The sequence below is a fragment of the Carcharhinus amblyrhynchos genome, chromosome 2 (assembly GCF_965287045.1).
Source record: "Carcharhinus amblyrhynchos chromosome 2, sCarAmb.v2.hapA, whole genome shotgun sequence".
NCBI lineage: Eukaryota > Metazoa > Chordata > Chondrichthyes > Carcharhiniformes > Carcharhinidae > Carcharhinus > Carcharhinus amblyrhynchos.
In genome coordinates, this window is record NC_137325.1 from 29,137,242 (window position 1) to 29,149,991 (window position 12,750).

Genomic DNA, 12,750 nt, shown 5'->3' on the forward strand with positions numbered 1-12,750 from the left:
GCTTTATAATGCCCCTCAGTAACAACATCTGGAAACAGCCTCAGCTTTCACAGATATGCTGATAGCACCCAGCTTGGCCTTACTATCCACTCTCTTGACCCTCCAATGTTACTAACTTTTTGGACTGTTTACCTGACATCCAGTACTGGATGAACATAAACTTCCCCCAATTAAATATTGGGAAGATTGAAGCCATTGGCTGGAATTCTCCAACCATTCATGCCCCACCACCACTGCAAGCGAGGACAGAGAGTTTGTCGCTCAGCTGGCATGAACGGCTGGAGAATTCCAGCTAAAGTCTTTAGTCACCATTCCAAACTCTATTCCCTAACTACCAACTCCATTAGGCAAATTTTACCAACCCGCCCGTCACAGGAATCGGAGAGGGTGAGGCACGGACCATGGAAAGGTCCGTTGACCTTGGGTGGAATTTTCTATTTTCAGGTCGAGTGAGGCCAGAAAATCCCAGTTCATATCTCTCCATGGCAACCAACTAAGACTAAACCAAACTATTCACAACCTTATTTGAGGTTGAGATGAGCTTACAACAACATATCTGAGCCATCACTAAGAGGGCATGTTCTCCGTGCCTCTCTTCATCCCTACTTTAGCTCATATGCTGCCGAAATCTTATACATGTTTTTGTTACTGCTCGACTTGGCTATCCCAATGTACCTCTGGCTGGCTTTCTCCTCTTACGCTCCACAGTTTGAGGTCATCCAAATCCTGCTGTATTAAATTGCATCAAGTCATGTTTATCCTCTGCTCACTAACCTAAGTCAGCTTCCGGCCTTTGTTTTAAAATTCCCTCCTTGTATTCACTCAACTCAATTTCTGTAACCTTCTCCAGCTTCACAACTCTCCAGGAGGTCTGCACTCCTCTAATTTTGGCCTCATGAAACTGCAATTTTAATCACTCTGCCATTGGTGTTTTTTGCCATCAGTTACCTTGGCCCTAAGCTCAAGGTGTTCCCTCCCAACACCTTTCCGGCTTTCTTCCTTGCTTTCCCTCATTAACACATTCCTTAATTTCAGAAATGACCAAGTTTTTGGCTATTTACTTGGTGCCATATTTAAAGCTTTTGTAAAGCACCCTTGGATATTTATCACATTCAAGCTGATATATAAAAAGAAGTTGGCATGAAATCACTGTAAATACTTAATGAGGCACTGAGGATGATACCAGAACCAGGGGCTGTATTTATCAGAAAAGACTCAAAAGGTAGGCTTTTTTCTCTAAAAAAAAGGGTCGAAGGGTGATCTGATGGGAATCTTTCAAAGACATTTGATAGAATGGTTGTAAAATTGTACAGCTCTCAGCACAGACCAAAAGCCTCAGCTATAAAAATGGACAGTAATAAAGGTAATAATCAATTTAGGAGAAATCTCTTTGCAGTAAGTGTGGTAAGAATGTGGAATTTGCACAGATTAAGAGAAGTTGATTAACCTAAAGGTGAAGGAATAAAAGATTATGAGTGATAGGAGATTTTAAGCTTAAAGATTATTTATTAGTGTCACAAGTAGGCTTATATTAACACAGCAATGAAGCTACTGTGAAAATCCCCTGGTCATCACTCTTGGGCGCCTGTTCGGGTAAACTGAGGGAGAACTTAACCTGGCCAATGCACCTAACCAGCACATCTTTTGGACTGTGGGAGGAAACTGGAGCATCCGGAGGAAACCCATGCAGACACGAGGAGAACGTGCAGACTTTGCATAGACAATGTCCCAAGCCAGGAATCAAACCTGGGTCCCTGGCACTGTGAGACATCGGTGCTAAGCACTGTGACTTGAGTGAGGTATAAATGTTGGGATAACCAAGTGGGGCAAATGGCCCTTTGCTGAGCGGTAAATTCTATGTCATTCCACGTGCCAGCCTAATCCTGAATCTGTCTTATCAATTGTCATCACAGCTATTGATTGTCAAGCCAACAAAAAAAACAATCTTCCCAGCCAGAAAAATTACTTGTTTTTGGTCAGTCTCTGACTGCCTGGGGCTAAAGATAATGTGGAACATTAAAGTCTACAATTCTGTGATGGAATAATCAATAGCAGCTAAACAAGAACCGTTCCAGAGCTCAGAATGACTGTTTGAAATGCAAAGCACACCACATTCGTAAAATCGATCAAAATCTTCTGCCAGCTCGGCACAAGCTGTTTTTTGTGAAAGTGTCTTTTCCCCCTTGTATGGTGACGTATAATTGCTATTCTGAAAGCACAAGTTCCATTCTCTGAATACAGAAATGCAAGGGCCACAGAGCTACTGACAGTTGGGGGCAGGGATGGGGGCTGCACGACCTTAGCGAAAAAAATTCTAAATGGCGAACAAGCAGAAAAACGGGAGAGAATCGTGTCCTTTTTGGGCCAGTTAAGAATCGACTCTTACTCCACACACAGGAAAAAAATTGAAGCAAGTTCTGTTTCCTGCCAACAGGAGGGGGCGGGGCTTAATCGCAGCGAAAGCCGGCAGCTTGCAGTAGAGGACGCCATTGCGCATGCGCAGATCTCTCTGTGCAATAGCACACAACAGAGTGATCTGGCACTGTCCCCCTAACCCACCCACCTCACTCTTCCGTAGCTATAGCTGCCCTCCACAGCCAATCCACGTCTGCACAGACCGATCGCCCTCCTCCCTTTTGTTGCCCTCCGTGGACAATCCAGTCCCCCCAGACAGACGGATTGCCCCTTCCTACCCTTGGACAGGCTAATCGCATTCCTCTCCATTTTAAACCACCAAAATAAATCAGATTGTTCAATGCATTCAATATTATTTATAAAACTAATCGAGGGTCAGGAGAAGAGGAACTTGTCCATTCACAACACGGTTGACTTTGCTTTTGGCCAGCATCCTAGCAATATCTGTACAAGTCTGATACATCTTGTATTGAACCTGCCTTTATCTTTGGGTTTAGCACATTAGCACAGAATAAATGAGCACCAGTTTGACTAATAGCTGCACCTGGGTACTAAAATAATCCAACAAAAAAAACACAAGCAAATTTAGGATGAGAGAATAACATTTAGAACAGAATTCATTCATTAGATGTGAGCATCACTGGCAAGGGTTGTGTTTATTACTCACCCCTAATTGCCCTTAAAGTTCTTAAATTTTATTTGTTAATGTCACAAGTAGGCTTACATTAACACTGCAATGAAGTTACTGTGAAAATTCTCTAGTTGTCACACTCTGACACCTGTTCAGGTGCAGTGAAGGAGAATTTTGCATGGCCAATGCACCTAAGCAGCATGTCTTTTGGACAAGAAGAGAACCCGAAGGAAACCCATACAGAAACAGGGAGAGCATGCAGACTCTGCAACTCTACACTGACAGTCACCCAAGGCTATAATTGAACCCAGGTCCCTGGTGCTGTGAGGCAGCAATGCTAACAACTGCGCCACCATGCGGCCTGTCTTGAGAAGATGATGATGAACCACCTTCTAGAAACATCACAGTTCATGTGGTATTGGGTGGGAGTTCAAGAATTTTGTCCGAACGATGATGAAGGCACGCTCATTTTCAAGTCAGGATTTGGAGGAGAAGTTGCAGACTTTCCCATTCATGTGCTGCCCTTGTTCCTCTAGGCATAGGCCATGGACTGGAAGATACAGCAGAAGCAGCCAGGGAGGGGAGTTGGTGCAGTACATCTTCTGGATGATACAAGTGGTACAATGGTGGTGCAGGGAGTGAATGTTTGATGTGATAGATTTACTGCAACAAATGTGGCAGAGGAAGGAGGTTCTTATTGATCAACATTAGGTGAGTTGAGGTTCGAACCTCATATCCTATCCACCTGAACCTCCTTCCATCTCTGTAACATCTGCATTTCTGACTATCTGTTCATAAACAGCCTTGTTCATAATTATCCTTGTTGCCTGTAGACTCAACATTCCAACACTGTCCTGGTTTCTAGTTTTGCATCTAACCTGAGCTCATCAAAAATTCTGCTGCTAATATCCTAACTCACCCATCGCCTGTTCTTGCTCATTTATATTAATTCCTGGTCCAGGAACACTGTGATTTCAAAAATCTGATCCTGGCTTTCAAATTCCTCCATGATCACTCTCCTTCACATCTCTGTAAACTCACCCTAACACAAGGTCTGATTCTGCAGTATTTTGTTAATTACTTAGTCAAACTTTTATTCTTCTGTAAGTGAGATGTGCTCAGTGCTCTTTGGCATCTGTTCATTCAAAATCCAAACCTCAGATTTTCACAATTATCTGGTCTGGAAAACTGCATTATCAAATTTGGACGTTCAGACACCTGGGTTAAACAACACTTTAGCAGACTTATCCTTACAGTTGCAACTAAAACATGCACAATGATTGCCTACCTGCACGCTTTGACATATTTAACGAGTGCATTAGGTTGCAAGGTGCCTCAGATATTTCCACAGAAATCACCACCTTGTGGCACAGCCCTCTCTTTCTGTCACACTTCTCACACAAACTACCAGAGAAAACGAACATGAGAAAGACCAAAGCATGATGGATTAAATTCAAGTTATTCTGGACAATGCATGCCAAGATGAAATAAATGGCAAATTGCAAACCTGTACACAGGATACCAAGGGGTTAGTATATTGATTTGGAAATGGACGCATAGGGCATTGGTGAGGCCGCAGTTGGAGTACTGTGTGCAGTTTTGGTTGCTGTACTTACGCAAGGATATTTTGGCCTTGGAGGGAGTGCAGAGGAGGTTTACTAGGCTGATGCCGGAGTTGAGGGGGTTGAGCTATGAGGAGAGGCTGAATAAACTAGGCTTGTACTCGTTAGAGTTTAGAAGAATGAGGGGAGATCTCATTGAGACATATAAGATGATGAATGGGATGGATAGGATAGAGGTGGAGAGGCTCTTCCCGCTCAGAAAGGACAGTAGGACTAGGGGGCACAGCCTCAAGATAAAGGGGGGGCGGTTTAGAACGGAGTTGAGGAGGAACTTCTTCACTCAAAGGGTGGTGAATCTCTGGAATTCTCTGCCTGTTGAGGTGGTGGAGGCTGCCTCGCTAAATATTTTTAAGACGCGGGTTGATGGGTTTTTGATAAGCGAGGGGATTAAGGGTTATGGGGAGAGGGTGGGAATGTGGAACTGAGCCACCACAGATCAGCCATGATCTTATTGAATGGCGGGGCAGGCTCGAAGGGCTGGATGGCCTACTCCTGCTCCTATTTCTTATGTTCTTATGAAATTATCTCAATAATCTATTCCATCAATCGCAAACTTTGGATATCATGATAAGGAATAGTTGGCTGTATGTAAAAGTCCCCCGATACCATTCAACCTCCATAAACTTGAACTTATCCAAAACACTGCTGCTCAGACCCTAACTCGCCCCCTCACTCACCTACATTGATTCCTGTTCTGGCAATGCCTCAGTTTAATCTTTCTAAGAACATAAGAATATAGAATATAGGAGCAGGAGTAGGCCTTGTCCTTATTTTCAAATTCCTACATGGCCACGTTCCTCCTTAACTTTGTTCTCTCTACAACCGTCCATGCTCCTCCAATTCTATCATCTTCCTGTGCCTCCCTAATTTTCCTCAGTTCACCCTGAGCAACCGTGTTTTTGGCTGAATTTGACAATGTTCTTACAAAGGATCTTGGAATGTTTTAAATGATTAACACTGTATAAACAAGAGGTTGCACCTCACCAAGTAATGCAGCACTGTTTCTAAGAGGTATGAATTGACTGCCAGGGTTGTAATGGCTACAAACATCATTTTTTAAAAGTTTTGCTTATTTATTAGGGCCACATTACACTTGCATTTACACTGTAATGAAGTTACTGTGAAAATGCCCTAGCCGCCATTCCCCAGCACCTGTTTGGCTAGTTTGAGTACACTGAGGGAGAATTTAGCCAGCCAATGCACCTAACTGGCATGTCTTTCGGACTGTGGGAGGAAACCAGAACACCTGCAGGGAAACCCATGCAGACATGGGAAGAATGTGAAAACTCCACACAGGACAGCGACCCAAACCAGGAATCAAACCTGGGTTTCTAGTGCTGAGAGGCAGCAGTACTAACCACTGTGCTACCGTGACCGTGATGTCATTTCAATCTGGCACAGAGGATCCTTCACTATGCTGACGTAACCAGGTACCCGAACAAAACTCCGTGCACCAGTTTGTGACTCTGTGCTGATGACGATGAGATGTCGACGTTGGACTGGGGTAAGCACAGTAAGAAGTCTTACCACTTCTTACCATGCTGATGGTATCATCAGAGGACAGTGCCACTTGTGAATATAAACAGGGTAAGCTGAGCTTAGGGGCTTACGATGAGTCTCAAAGGAGGTAGAACATGTATGGATGCTGATAGGGTGATGTGAAGCCATTGAAAATCACATTAATGTGTTTGACTGTGAAAGGAGCTGTGGGGTTGGATCAGGGTGGGAATGAGGGAGCAGATTCTGACATCAATGAATTCTAACCCCCCCCCACCTCCGCCCTCCCATGCATAGGAAGAATATATTGCATATACAGAATATTGCAGTTTTTATCTTACTTTCATTACATTCATTTATCTTCAAGTTAACATTTATTTCGGATGTATTCACAACCTTGATGTAATCCGTCTGGGAGAAAAAAAAACATAATTAGGTTAGGCTTGTCGCTGTAGAGGAAGAGATGAGACAGTTACCACCCTAACATGTCGAATGAGATTCACAGCACAATACTAAAGAGAAGAGAAAAAAAATCACAGCCATCATAATGTCTGAGAGGGAAGCTTTCACAATCACTCTGCCACCATACAATGATCTGGAGTCAGTCAGGGCTGACATCTCTGAATGTTATTATACTGATTGATGCAATCAGAATGTAATTCCCTTCAGCACTACAGATGGGTATTGAGAACCAGAGCAGATGTATTGTAGCTAATCAGACAGGGACCCAGCAGGATAACTAGGATCTGCATGGAGATACAGACTGTATTCATATTCATTCAGCCACTTTTAATTACACACTGCTTCTCACTCCTTTGTTTTATCTAGGATCAAATTTTCATTTCTTGTGCTTAGCTTTTGTTCATTTTCCTGCATTAATTTTGTTTTAGTAAGTGATAATAGACATTTAAATTAATTGTTACATTTTTAACCTCCTTTATCATATCCTATAGTTATTTCAACATGAGAATCAAGTTCTCTCGTCAAAGATTATTCATAAGATGAAGCGCTATCAAATGTCAGTATTACAAGTGATACAAAGTGATATTCATTAATTACAGTCTCCAAGTAATAGTCACAGCATTTCAACATTAGAGCCTTTTGGCATGGTTATTTTCAACAGTCTTGTACAAGGAGAATCTAAATATTATTGTGCATCCCATGCACATTAACAAACAGCTCATGTCAGCTTCTCTATAAATGCTGCATCTCATCCAATTTTAAACTTAAGGCTTGTAGCCCCCAGATGGTTTAGCTTGCATGCAAAAGTCCTGCTCACCACAACTTATAAATGTTCCAGTTCAGCCCAGCGATGTTCTCATTCCACTGTCCACTCCAACCTGTTGCAATCTGCACAGAAATTTAAGAGTATGAGAATCCAGAGGAAAGCAGCTGCAATGTGGTTGACTCTCTGCTGTCCCCAAGGGCAACTAGGGATGGGCAATAAATGCTGGCCAGCCAGCAATGCCCATATCCCACGAACGAATAAAAAAAAATTCAACTATGAAGTTCTTACTTCTTCCTATCCTGGACATGGAATGGCACTCAAGTTCTCCAACTCACCTAAAACCTACAAAGGTCCACAGGGAAATAAACAAATTGAAGTGATGGGTACTATCACCATGTAGTTTGGAGGCAATCTGAATTGTTTGTGGCACTGCATGCGTGAGAAATTATGTATACTCACACAGTAGCTCATTTCTACCTCCACTGGAAAACATGCCACAATTTTGTAGAAAAATAAACATTTTGAATTGTCACAAAATAAGAATCTGAAAATAACAATATTAAGATGTCAGCTATGGTTCTGTGATCAGATTCTCACCAGAGTCTGGACAAAGCTGGTAAATTGATAACAGCGAAGAAAGAAATGGTGGATAGCTAAATAAATTTTTTGCATCAACCTTCACTGTGGAAGATATGGCAAATATCCCTAAGTTATCAAATGGACTGATTTCAAGTTACATGGTAGAACTTAGAAAAATCATAATTACAATGGACAGAGTTTTATAGAGACTCAAGGGACTAAAGATGGACAAGTCACCAGGACCCAATGAACTGCACACTAATGTTTTAAGTGAAGTGGGTGCAGACTTAATTGGTTGAAATTTTTTGTAACTTGCTAAATTCTGATAAGGTACCAAAAGATTGGAAAACAGCCATTGTGACGGTTTTGTTCAAAAAGGGAGAAAGGCAGAAGGCAAATAACTATAGGCCAGTTAGTTTAACATTTATTATTGGAAAGATGCTGGAGTCAATAATCAAATGGAAAGAGCTAATTACTTAGGAAAGCTGAATAAAATCAAATCTAGTCAACATAGTTTTATGAAAGGTAAATCATATTTGACAAATTTGCTCAAATTCTTTGAGGATACAACAGGGAGAATAGATAGAGGGGAATCTGTAGATGTAGTGCATTTAGATTTTCAAATGACATTTGACAAGGAGCCATGTAAGAGGCTGGTGCATAATATAAAAGCCCATGGAACTGGAGGAAGCAAGTTAGCATTGACTGAAAAATGGCTGTCAGATGGAAAACAGACAGTTGGTATAAATGAGTCCTTTTCAGAGTGGAAAGATGTAACTTGGGACTACCACAGGGATCAGTTTTTGGCCTGTAATTGTTCACTATTTATATTAATGACCTGGAGGAACAGAATGTAAGGTTTCCAAGTTTGTCAATGACACAAAGGAAGGTGAAAGGGCAGGTTGTAATGAGAATATTGTGATCCTGTAATGAGATACGGGTAGATCTGGTGACTGGACAAAGACTTTGCAAATGGGGTTTAATGTGGAGAAGTGTAAAGTCACGTACTTTGATAGGAGGAATCAAAAGACAGCTAATTATCTAAGTGGAGAGAGACTGCAGGTGAATGAAGTACAAAGGGGTGTAGGCGTTATAGTGCATGAATCACAAAAAGCTAGGAAGCAGGTCCAATAATTAGTTAAGACGACAAATGACATTTTGGCCTTTATTTCAAAGGGGATGGAGTTTAAAATTAGGGAGGTTTTGTTGCAAGTGTACAGGGTGTTGGTGAAACATCATCTGGAAAAACTGGGTACAATTTTGGTTCCTTTACCTTAAAAATGATATAGTAACATTGGAGGCAGTCCAAGGGAGATTCACCAGGCTAATTCCTGGGATGAGAGGGTGGTCCTATCAAGAAACTAAATAGTCTGGACTGTATTCGTTGGATTTTCAAAGAGGAGTGGCCTTATTCAAATATATAAGATCCTGAGGGGGCTTGGCAGGGCAGATGGTAGGATGTTTTCAGAACTAGAGTCTTGAACACAGCAATGAGATGAAGAGTCAGTCATTTAAAACAGAGGTGTGTAGAAATTTCTTTTCACAGGGGTGGGGAATCTCTGGAATTCTCTGCACCAAAGATTGGTGGAGGCTGGGTTATTGGAAGTATTTAAAGTGGAGATGAATAAATATTTCTCAGATCGAGGAAGAGAGGTCTAAAGAAAAATGGCACAGGAAAGGAGTTAAGGCCGACATAGTTCAGCTGTGATTGCATTGAATGGCAGGGCAGGCTTGTAAGGCTTGGTGGCATAGTCCTGCTTCTTCTGTTGTGTTCTTGTGAGTCAGAAGGTTATGGGTTCAAGTCTGTGCCAGGAGCTTGAGCCACATAATCTACACTGACACTCTAATGAAATACTGAAGGAGTTCTTTGTTGTGGGTTTCGTTTGGATGAGATGTGAAGAAATATTTCCTAAGTATTTTTCTCAATGGCCCGGTTCTGGTTTCAAGTGTTTATCTCCTTGTCCAATATACTGTACCAGCAAAGATAACTTGATCTGTCAATCATAAAGTGCATCATGTTGAGAATGTGAGCCATTATAAAATCTAACCATTGAAAGGATGTATCCTGCTGTCAAATATCCCAATATATTTTATGAAAAGGAAATTACTGTGGATGTTGGAATCTGAAACAAAGACAGAAAATGCTGAAAAATCTCAATAGGTCTGTCAGCACCTGTGGAGAGAACAGAGCTTGGATAATCCTTCATCACAAGATTTTTATAGGTTTGAAGGGTCATCCAGACTCAAAACAGTAGATCTGTTCTCTCCACAGGTGCTGACAGACTTGCTGAGATTTTCCAACATTTTCTGTTTTTGCAATATATTTTATATAGGCAGCTTAAGTACATGCAGGATTACAAGATGTGACAAGTTATTTGCTTAATTAAAGAGCCAGCGCAGATATGGGGGGGGCCAAATATTCTCCATCTGCGCTGTAACAGTTCTGTGATTCTGAGATGGCACTTTGCTTGTGCAAATACAGCAATAACTTCAAAAGGGAGTTGTATATATACTCAAAAAGCAAGGTGAAAGAGAAAGGGAGTGGATTAAATTGGATAGTTCTTTCAAAAAGCAGGTACATTGTGTCGAGTGGCCACTTCCTGCATTGTGTGCTTCTGTTACCTGTCTGCACTCTCCTTGGTAGCTCTTAGAGATCCTACGGCACCATTAAAAGGGGAAGTAAAACGATTTCTGTCCAACATTTATCCGTCATCATCACTGAACAGATTGCATGGTCATTACCACATTGCTACATGCAGGAACTGGCTGCTGCATCTCCTAAATTACAACAATAACTACATTTCAAAAATACTTCATTGACCGTAAAGCACTTTGGGATGTTCTGAGGACAAGAAAGATATTATATAAATGTAAGTCTTCCTTTCAGACCAAAATATGAGACTCTTATTTTGATTAAACAGCAACATTCATGGATGATTTAATTGTTCAAAATGTTTAGCCTGTAAAGAGCAGAATGATACCTACTGAGAAGTGCTAGATTCATGTCCCAGGCACTATCCAGTTAGTTGATCTCAGCCAAGGTTGCAATTAGGGTTCAAAATTCACTTTAGTGTCTTGGAACAGTGTGAGAAAAATCAACCAAGGTACCAATTCTAATGACTCAGGCATAGGAAATCGACTGTCAGATAATTTAAAGTTTTGGACATGTTGCATCACGTAATTTTGCAATCACATCTTGTTGTGAACATGCCGTCTAAATCACCATGAGTAGCACAACAGATGATCTGCTACTATTATAACTTAAGATATAGAACTCCTTGATTCATGCACAAGTGCAATCAATTGTACGTTTTCCCAAATGTTTCGCTGAATCATTGCAAAATGCTAAGTCTTTCTTCATGTTTCCATATTTGATGTTGCTTCGCTCCCATCCTGCTCATTACCTTTGCTTCTGTATTAAAGATCTGCTCTCTCACCTGATGTGACCTCCATTGCTCCCCTCTTACATTGTATCTGCATCCCTTATCTTTAATATGCTGTTCACCTGAAAGCAGCCTTGCAGCTAATCAGTAGGCACATACAGGAATGTGCATTAAGTGCTGTGACGTTCATAGGCAAATTAATTAAATTGGTAGTCCGGTTCTCAGCATAAATAAAAATGCATAAAAGGTACTGGGTAGATCAAGACTACAGTTTAAGAAGTATTCCTACAAAGTAATAATCAGACTGCATCTGCTGTGCAATATAGCCATCTCATCAGAGAAATCCCTCAGTCCCATGTAGTGTGATCCAGCATAACCATGTCCTACAAAGATAAACTACGGTGCTGAGTGGAGAACTTCTCTGTTGGGGTTGTTGGTCCAAACACTTCCATCTTTAAATGAGTGATGTCCTGTGGAATTTTCCTAACAAGGCCTAAAGCTCAATTTCGAGTTAGGTGGGCCTCCATTTCGGGAGTGGATGCTGCTTACGTAGCATTCATCTGGACTCAGAAGTGAGCCCCGATCAATCTTTACTCCGGTAACTGTATAGACATTCCTCAAAAACATATTCAAACAGGCCTTTGCAGATGAATGCATCTTAACAGCTCAAATCTCAAACACAAAGAAACAGATAAGCCTGTCATCTATTTTGCATTTCTGCTGAAGGAAGAGCTATTTCATTTCTTAGTGAATTTATTTTCGTAAAAGATGAAAAATTGATACGACCTGAAGAGAATCCAGGGTTGTCAATGCTGTGCTTGTTTTGAAAACAATTTCAGAAGCTAGTCAGCAATGACGGAAAAGGTGGTTGCAAGTTTGCGCTGGTGCACTTTTTTTGGCCACATCTGAAGCAATGTGAAGAGTGAGCAGTCACTCAGATGCTGCTTTATGCCTTGTTACGAACAGGAAGCACACTTATCTATCAACTGACATACTGGAAAAAAATTAAATTGGAGGTCAACTGGCTGTTTTAAATAAAATGAATGATACACTCACAGATCAGATCATTTATTATGAGGATTCATTTGGGGGATATATTTGAAAAATTCTGAAACTTGTAACCAATGCTGCACATATAGTTTACAACCAAGAATTTCTTTGTCTGGGTCTTTGCAAAATACATTTCAGTCTTGAAGTCAGTGAGCTTCACATAGTATGGAATTGCTATGTTGCCTCAATGTGACAGATCTTATTACAATCAAGCACTTGGGAAGAGACTTTAATTTTAAACTGTGAAATTATAATTGCTTCTCTTGAATGTAGTTTATGGCGCCATAGTATGGGGTTGTGGGTAAAGTCTACAGTGCGACACTGGGTCATGTTAATTTTTCACAA